Source organism: Arachis duranensis, chromosome 1 (assembly GCF_000817695.3).
Source record: "Arachis duranensis cultivar V14167 chromosome 1, aradu.V14167.gnm2.J7QH, whole genome shotgun sequence".
In the NCBI taxonomy this organism is placed as follows: Eukaryota; Viridiplantae; Streptophyta; class Magnoliopsida; order Fabales; family Fabaceae; genus Arachis; species Arachis duranensis.
In genome coordinates this window covers 14783165-14790919 of record NC_029772.3, presented here as the reverse complement: position 1 = coordinate 14790919, position 7755 = coordinate 14783165, and the positions used below count along the sequence as shown (strand labels likewise).

The window sequence follows — 7755 nt, the reverse complement described above, 5'->3', positions numbered from 1 at the left end:
TTTCTTTTCTTAAAAATTTTTCAAAAATAAGTTCTTGATGTTCATCATGATCTTCAAAGTGTTCTTGGTGTTCATCTTGACATTCAAAGTGTTCTTGCATGCATTGTGTTTTGATCATAAATTTTCATGTCTTGAGTCATTTTATTGTTTTTCTCTCTTCATTAAAAATTCAAAAATAAAAAAAATATCTTTTCTATATCTTACTCATAAATTTCGAAATTTTGGGTTGACTTAGTCAAATTTTTTTTTAAATTTTAGTTGTTTCTTATTAAGTCAAGTCAAAATTTTAATTTAAAAATTCTCTCTTTTCAAATCTTTTTCAAAAATCAAATCTTTTTCATTTTTTCTTAATATTTTAAAAATTGATTTTCAAAATCTTCTTCCTATTTTTATTTCATATTTTTGTAAACCTTGCTAACAATTAAGGATTTGATTCAAAAAAATTTAAGTTTGTTACTTTCTTATTAAGAAAGGTTCAATCTTTGAATTCTAGAATCATATCTTTTAGTTTCTTGTTAGTCAAGTCATCAATTTTAATTTTAAAAATCAAATCTTTTTCAATCATATCTTTTCAAACATATCCTTTTCAATCAAATCTTTTTCAAATCATATCCTTTTTCAAATTTTAATTTCAAAATCTTTTTCTAAGTTCTTATCTTTTCAGAACTTACTATTTCTTATCTTTTTCAAAACTACCTAACTACTTTTTCACTTCTCAATTTTTGAAAACCACTAACAACTTTTTCAAAAATCTTTTTAATTAACTAATTATTTTAAACTCTAATTTTATTTTATTCCTTTCTTAATTTTCGAATACGAACTAATATTTAAAATAAAAACAAAAATATTTTTTCCTTTCTTTTATTTAATATTCGAATTCCCTCTCTCTCATCTCTTTCTATTTATTTATTTATTTACTTACACTGTTCTCCTTCTTAAAATTCAAACCCTCTCTCCCTCTCTGTGTTTGAATTCTCTTTATTTTCTCTCTACCTCATTCTTCTCTTCTTCTCTTCTTCTACTCACATAAAGGAATCTCTATACTGTGACATAGAGGATTCCTCTTTTTTTCTGTTCTCTTCTTTTTCACATGAGCAGGAACAAAGATAAGGATATTCTTGTTGAAGCCGATCCTGAACCTGAAAGGGCTCTGAAGAGGAAGCTAAGAAAAGCTAAAGCACAACTCTTTGGAGAGGACCTGATAGAAATTTTCGAAAAAGAAGAAGACATGGCAGCCGAAAATAATAACAACAATGCAAGGAAGATGCTTGGTGACTATGCTGCACCAACTTCCAACTTCTATGGAAGAAGCATCTCAATTCCTGCCATTGGAGCAAACAACTTTGAGCTTAAGCCTCAATTAGTTTCTCTAATGCAGTAGAACTGCAAGTTTCATAGACTTCCATCAGAAGATCCTCATCAGTTCTTATCTGAATTCTTGCAGATCTGTGATACTGTTAAGACCAATGGGGTTGATCCCGAGGTCTATAGACTTATGCTTTTCCCCTTTGCTGTGAGAGACAGAGTTAGGACATGGTTGGACTCACAACCTAGAGAAAGCCTGAACTGTTGGGACAAGCTGGTTAATGCTTTCTTGACCAAATTTTTTCCACTCAAAAGATGAGTAAGCTCAGAGTGGATGTCCAAACCTTCAGAAAGAAGGAAGGTGAATCCCTCTATGAAGCTTGGGAAAGATACAAGCAATTAACCAAAAGGTGTCCTTCTGACATGTTTCCAGAATGGAGCATCATATGTATATTCTATGATGGTCTCTTTGAGTTATCCAAGATGTCATTGGACCACTCTGCTGGTAGATCTCTTCATCTAAAAATGCCTGCAGAAGGCCAGGAACTCATTGAAATAGTTGCAAATAACCAGTTCATGTACACTTCTGAGAGAAATCTTGTGAATAATGGGGTGACTCAGAAGAAAGGAGTTTTTGATATTGATACTCTGAATGCCATATTGGCTCAGAACAAAATATTAACTCAGCAAGTCAATATGATTTCTCAGAGTCTGACTGGATTGCAAGCTAAAGATGCCTCCTCTGAAGGAGAAGCTTATGACCCTGAGAATCCTGCAATGGAAGAGGCGAATTACATGGGAGAATCCTATGGAAACACCTATAATCCTTCATGAAGGAATCACCCAAATTTCTTATGGAAGGATCAACAAAAGCCTTAAGGCTTCAATAACAATAATGGTGGGAGAAACAGGTTTGGCAATAGCAAGTCTTTCCCATCATCTTCTCAGCAACAGACAGAGAATTCTGAGCAGAGCCTCTCTAGCTTAGCAAACATAGTCTTTGATCTATCTAAGACCACCCTCAGTTTCATGACTGAGGCACGGTCCTCTATAAGAAATTTGGAGGCACAAGTGGGTCAGCTGAGTAAAAGAATTACTGAAACTCCTCCTAGTACTCTACCAAGCAATACAGAAGAGAATCTAAAAAGAGAGTGTAAGGCCATTAATACAACCAAAATGGCCGAACCTATAGAAGAGGAGGAGGACGTGATTCACAGTAAGGAAGACCTCATGGGATGTCCACTAGACTACAAGGACTCCCCTATTGAAGAACCACAGGAATCTGAGGCTCATTTAGAGACCATAGAGATTCCACTGAACTTACTACTACCATTCATGAGCTCTGACGAATATTCTTCCTTTGAAGAGGACAAAAATGTTATTGAAGAGCAAGTTGCTCAATATCTAGGAGCAATCATGAAGCTGAATGCCAAATTATTTGGTAATGAGACTAGGGAGGATGAACCTTCATTGCTCATCAATGAACTAAGTGCATTGGTTCAGCTGAAATTACGTCAAAAGAAAGAGGATCCCGGAAGGTTCTTGATACATTGCACCATAGGCACCATGACCTTTGAAAAGACTCTGTGCGACCTAGGATCAAATATCAACCTCATGCCACTCTCTGTAATGGAGAAACTAGGGATCTTTGAGGTACAAGATGCAAGAATCTCACTAGAGATGGCAGATAAATCAAAGAAATAGGCTTATGGACTTGTAGAGGATGTCTTGATAAAGGTTGAAGGCCTTTACATCCCTGCTGACTTCATAATCCTAGACACTGGGAAGGATGAGGATGAATCCATCATCCTTGGAAGACCTTTCCTAGCCACAGCAAGGGCTGTGGTTGATGTGGACAGAGGAGAGTTAGTCCTTCAATTGAATAAGGACTACCTTGTGTTTAAGGCTCAAGGATCTTCTTTTGTAAACATGGAGAAGAAGCATGAAAAGCTTCATTCAATTCTCTCCATGCAGAGTCAAACAAAGCCCCCATATTCAAATTTTAAGTTTGGTGTTGGGAGGCCACAATCATGCTCTGGGCACCTGTGAAGCTCTGTAAGAGCTTCTTATCAAGCTATTGACATTAAAGAAGCGCTTATTGGGAGGCAACCCAATTTTATTTACCTATATTATTTACTCTTTCATTTTATTTTCCATTGTTATTTTATGTTTTCTTTAGGATGATGATCATGTGGAGTCACAAAAACAATTGCAAAAATTAAAGCAAAATCAAAAACAGCATCAAAAATAGCACACTCTGATGGAAGAGCTTACTGGCATTTAAACGCCAATAAGGATACCAAAATGGGCGTTTAACGCCCAGCCTGGCACCATTCTGGCCATTAAACGCCAGAACTTGCAGGCAAGCTGGCGTTTAAATGCCAATAAAGGTAGAAAAATGGGCATTTAAACGCCCATCCTGGCACCATTCTGGGCGTTTAAACGCCAGAACTGGCAGGCAAACTGGCGTTTAAATGCTAGAAAAAGGCATCAGCTCGGCGTTTAAACACCAGGAATGGCACATAGAGGGCGTTTAATGCCAGAAAGGTGCATGGATGAAAAATCATTGACACCTCAGGATCTGTGGACCCCACAGGATCCCCCCTACCCCACCTCACTCTCTCTCCTCTTCACACTTCTCCATAACACTCTACCCAAAACCCCACTCACCTATCAAATCTTACCCTCTTCCCCATATTCCCTTCACCACTCACATCCATTCCCTAATTCCCATTAACCCATCATATAACCCACCTACCCCCACCCACTCAAATTCAAACCATTTCCCTCCCAAACCCACCCCTTCTCACACGAACCTACTCCCTCTCTTACCCTATAAATACCCCTCCTTACTCCTTCCTTTTCACACATCATATACACTTAAAACCCCCCTTGGTCGAACCCTCTCAAGCCTCCATCTCCCACTTTTCTTCTTCTTCTCCTCTCTTCCTTCTTCTCTTGCTCGAGGACGAGCAAACATTTTAAGTTAGGTGTTGGAAAAAGCATTACTTTTTGTTTTTAATAACCATTAATGGCACCTAAGGCCGGAGAAACCTCTAGAAAGAGGAAGGGAAAGACAATTGCTTTCACCTCTGAATCATGGGAGATGAAAAGGTTCATCTCAAAGGTCCATCAAGACCACTTCTATGAAGTTATAGCAAAAAAGAAGGTGATCCCCGAGGTCCCCTTCAAGCTCAAAAGGAGCGAATATCCAGAGATCCGACATGAGATTATGAGAAGAGGATAGGAAGTTCTCACCAATCCCATTCAACAAGTCAGAATCTTAATGGTTCAAGAGTTCTATGCTAATGCATGGATCTCTAAGAACCATGATCAAAGTGTGAACCCGAACCCAAAGAATTGGCTTACAATGGTTCGTAGGAAATACTTAGATTTCAGTTCGGAAAATGTAAGGTTGGCATTCAACTTGCAATGATGCAATGAGATGCACGCCTCTACACTAGAAGGGTCAACTTTGATCAAAGGTTGGACCAAGTCCTCATGGACATATGTGTAGAAGGAGCTCAATGGAAGAGAGACTCCAAAGACAAGCCGGTTCAACTAAGAAGGCTTGACCTTAAGCCTGTGGCTAGAGGATGGTTGGAGTTTATCCAACGCTCTATCATTCCTACTAGCAACCGATCCAAAGTAACTGTGGATCGGGCTATCATGATCAATAACATCATGATTGGAGAGGAAGTGGAAGTTCATGAGATCATACCTTTAGAACTATACAAGGTTACTGACAAACCTTCCACTTTAGCAAGGTTAGCCTTCCCTCATCTCATATGTCACCTATGCAATTTAGCTGGAATTATCATAGAGGAAGACATCCTCATTGAAGAGGGCAAGCCCATCACTAAAAAGAGGATGGAGCAAACAAGAGAGCCCACTCATAGACCTCAACAAATGCATGAGGAAGTCCCTCATCAAGAAATTCTTGAGATACCTCAAGGGATGCATTTTCCTCCACACAACTATTGGGAACAAATCAACACTTCTCTAGGAGATTTGAGTTCCAATATGGAGCAACTAAGGATGGAGCACCAAGAGCATTCCATCATCCTCCATGAAATTAGAGAAGACCAAAAAGCCATGAGGGAAGAACAACAAAGGCAAGGAAAAGACATTGAGGAGCTCAAGCACTCCATAGAAACTTCAAGAAGGAGAACTAGCCACCATCACTAAGGTGGACCCGTTCTTTAATTTTCTTGTTATTTGTTTTTCTATTTTTCAATTTTTTTATGCTTTATGTTTGTCTATGTTTGTGTCTTTATTACATGATCATTAGTGTCTAGCGTCTATGCCTTGAAGCTATGAATGTCCCATAAATCCTTCACCTTTCTTAAATGAAAAATGTTCCTAATTACAAAAGAACAAGAAGTACATGGATTTCGACTTTTATCTTGAAATTAGTCTAATTATTTTGATGTGGTGGTAATACTTTTTGTTTTCTAAATGAATGCTTGAACCATGCATATTTTTGATAATGAAGTTTATGAATGTTAAAATTGTTGGCTCTTGAAAGAATGATGAACAAAGAGAAATGTTATTGACAATTTGAAAAATCATAAAATTGAAGATAGGAGGGCCCAAAGGAATAAAATCCTGGCCTAAGTGGCTAAATCAAGCTGTCCCTAACCATGTGCTTGTGTCATGAAGGTCCAAGTAAAAAGCTTGAGACTGAGTAGTTAAAGTCGTGATCCAAAGCAAAAAGAGTGTGCTTAAGAACTCTAGACACCTCTAACTAGGGACTTTAGCAAAGCTAAGTCACAATCTGAAAAGGTTCACCAAGTTATGTGTCTGTGGCATTTATGTATCTGGTAGTAATATTGGAAAACAAGATGCTTAGGGTCACGGCCAAGACTCATAAAGTAGCTGTGTTCAAGAATCAACATACTGAACTAGGAGAATCAACATACTGAACTAGGAGAATCAATAACACTATCTAAATTCTGAGTTCCTAATGGATGCCAATCATTCTGAACTTCAAAGGATAAAGTGAGATGCCAAAATTTTTCAGAGGCAAAAAGCTACTAGCCCCGCTCATCTAATTGGGACTAAGTTTCATTGATATTTTGAGATTTATTGTATATTCTCTTCTTTTTATCCTATTTTGTTTTCAGTTGCTTGGGGACAAGCAACAATTTAGGTTTGGTGTTGTGATGAGTGGATAATTTATACACTTTTTGGCATTATTTTTACATAGTTTTTAATATGTTTTAGTTACTTTTTAGTATATTTTTATTGTTTTTATGCAAAAATCACATTTCTGGACTTTACTATGAGTTTGTATGTTTTTCTGTGATTTCAGGTATTTTCTGGCTGAAATTGAGGGACCTGAGCAAAAATCTGATTCAGAGGCTGAGAAAGGACTGAAGATGCTGTTGGATTCTGACCTCCCTGCACTCGAAGTGGATTTTCTGGAAAGTTGACATCTTGGGCTTTCCAGAAATGTATAATAGTCCATACTTTGCCCGAGATTTGATGGCCCAAACTGGCATCCAAACGCCCACCAGAGACCCTTTTCTGGCGTAAAATGCCAGAACTGGCATCAAAGCTGGAGTTAAACGCCCAAACTAGCACCAAAACTGGCGTTTAAACTCCAAGAAGAGCCTATGCACGTGAAAGCTCCAATGCTCAGCCCAAACACACACCAAGTGGGCAGGAAGTGGATTTCTGCACTATCTACAGTTAGTTACTCATTTTCTGTAAACCTAGTTTACTAGTTTAGTATAAATAGCACCTTTTACTATTGTATTCACATCTTTAAATCATTTTTGAGACTATCTTTGGATCACTTTTGATCTCTTGATCACGTTTTGGGGGCTGGCCATTCGGCCATGCCTGGACCTTCATCACTTATGTATTTTCAACGGTGGAGTTTCTACACCTTATAGATTAAGGTGTGGAACTCTGTTGTTCCTCATGAATTAATGCAAAGTACTATTGTTTCTCTATTCAATTCACGCTTATTCTTGTTCTAAGATATTCACTCGTACTTCAACCTGATGGATGTGATGATCCGTGACACTCATCATCATCCCCCCTTATGAACGTGTGCCTGACAACCACCTCCATTCTATCTGCAATAGCTTGAGTGTGTATCTCTTGGCCTCCTGGTTCACAACACATTGTTGCCTCTCCTGACAACAGAGCCTTCCATTCCGTGAGATCAGAGTCTTCGTGGTATAAGCTAGAATCAATTGGCAGCATTCTTGATATCCGAAAAGTCTAAACCTTGTCTGTGGTATTCCGAGTAGGATCTGGGATGGGATGACTATAACGAGTTTCAAACTCGTGACTGTTGGGTGCAATGATAGTGTGCAAAAGGATTAATGGATCTTATTCCGACACGATCGAAAATCGACATACAGCTTGCCATGGTAGGGAGTACGCAAGATTGGATGAGGACAATAGGAAAGCAGAAGCTTAGAGGGAACAAAGCAT

At 38.1% G+C, this 7755-nt stretch overlaps 1 non-coding gene across 1 annotated transcript; it reads right to left on the bottom strand.

The window, feature by feature from the left end:
- Positions 1–1626: 1626 nt before the first annotated feature.
- Positions 1627–1730, bottom strand: LOC127743094 (small nucleolar RNA R71). The gene has a single exon (XR_008004395.1). It is a non-coding gene; the product is annotated as a small nucleolar RNA R71 (small nucleolar RNA).
- Positions 1731–7755: the final 6025 nt, after the last annotated feature.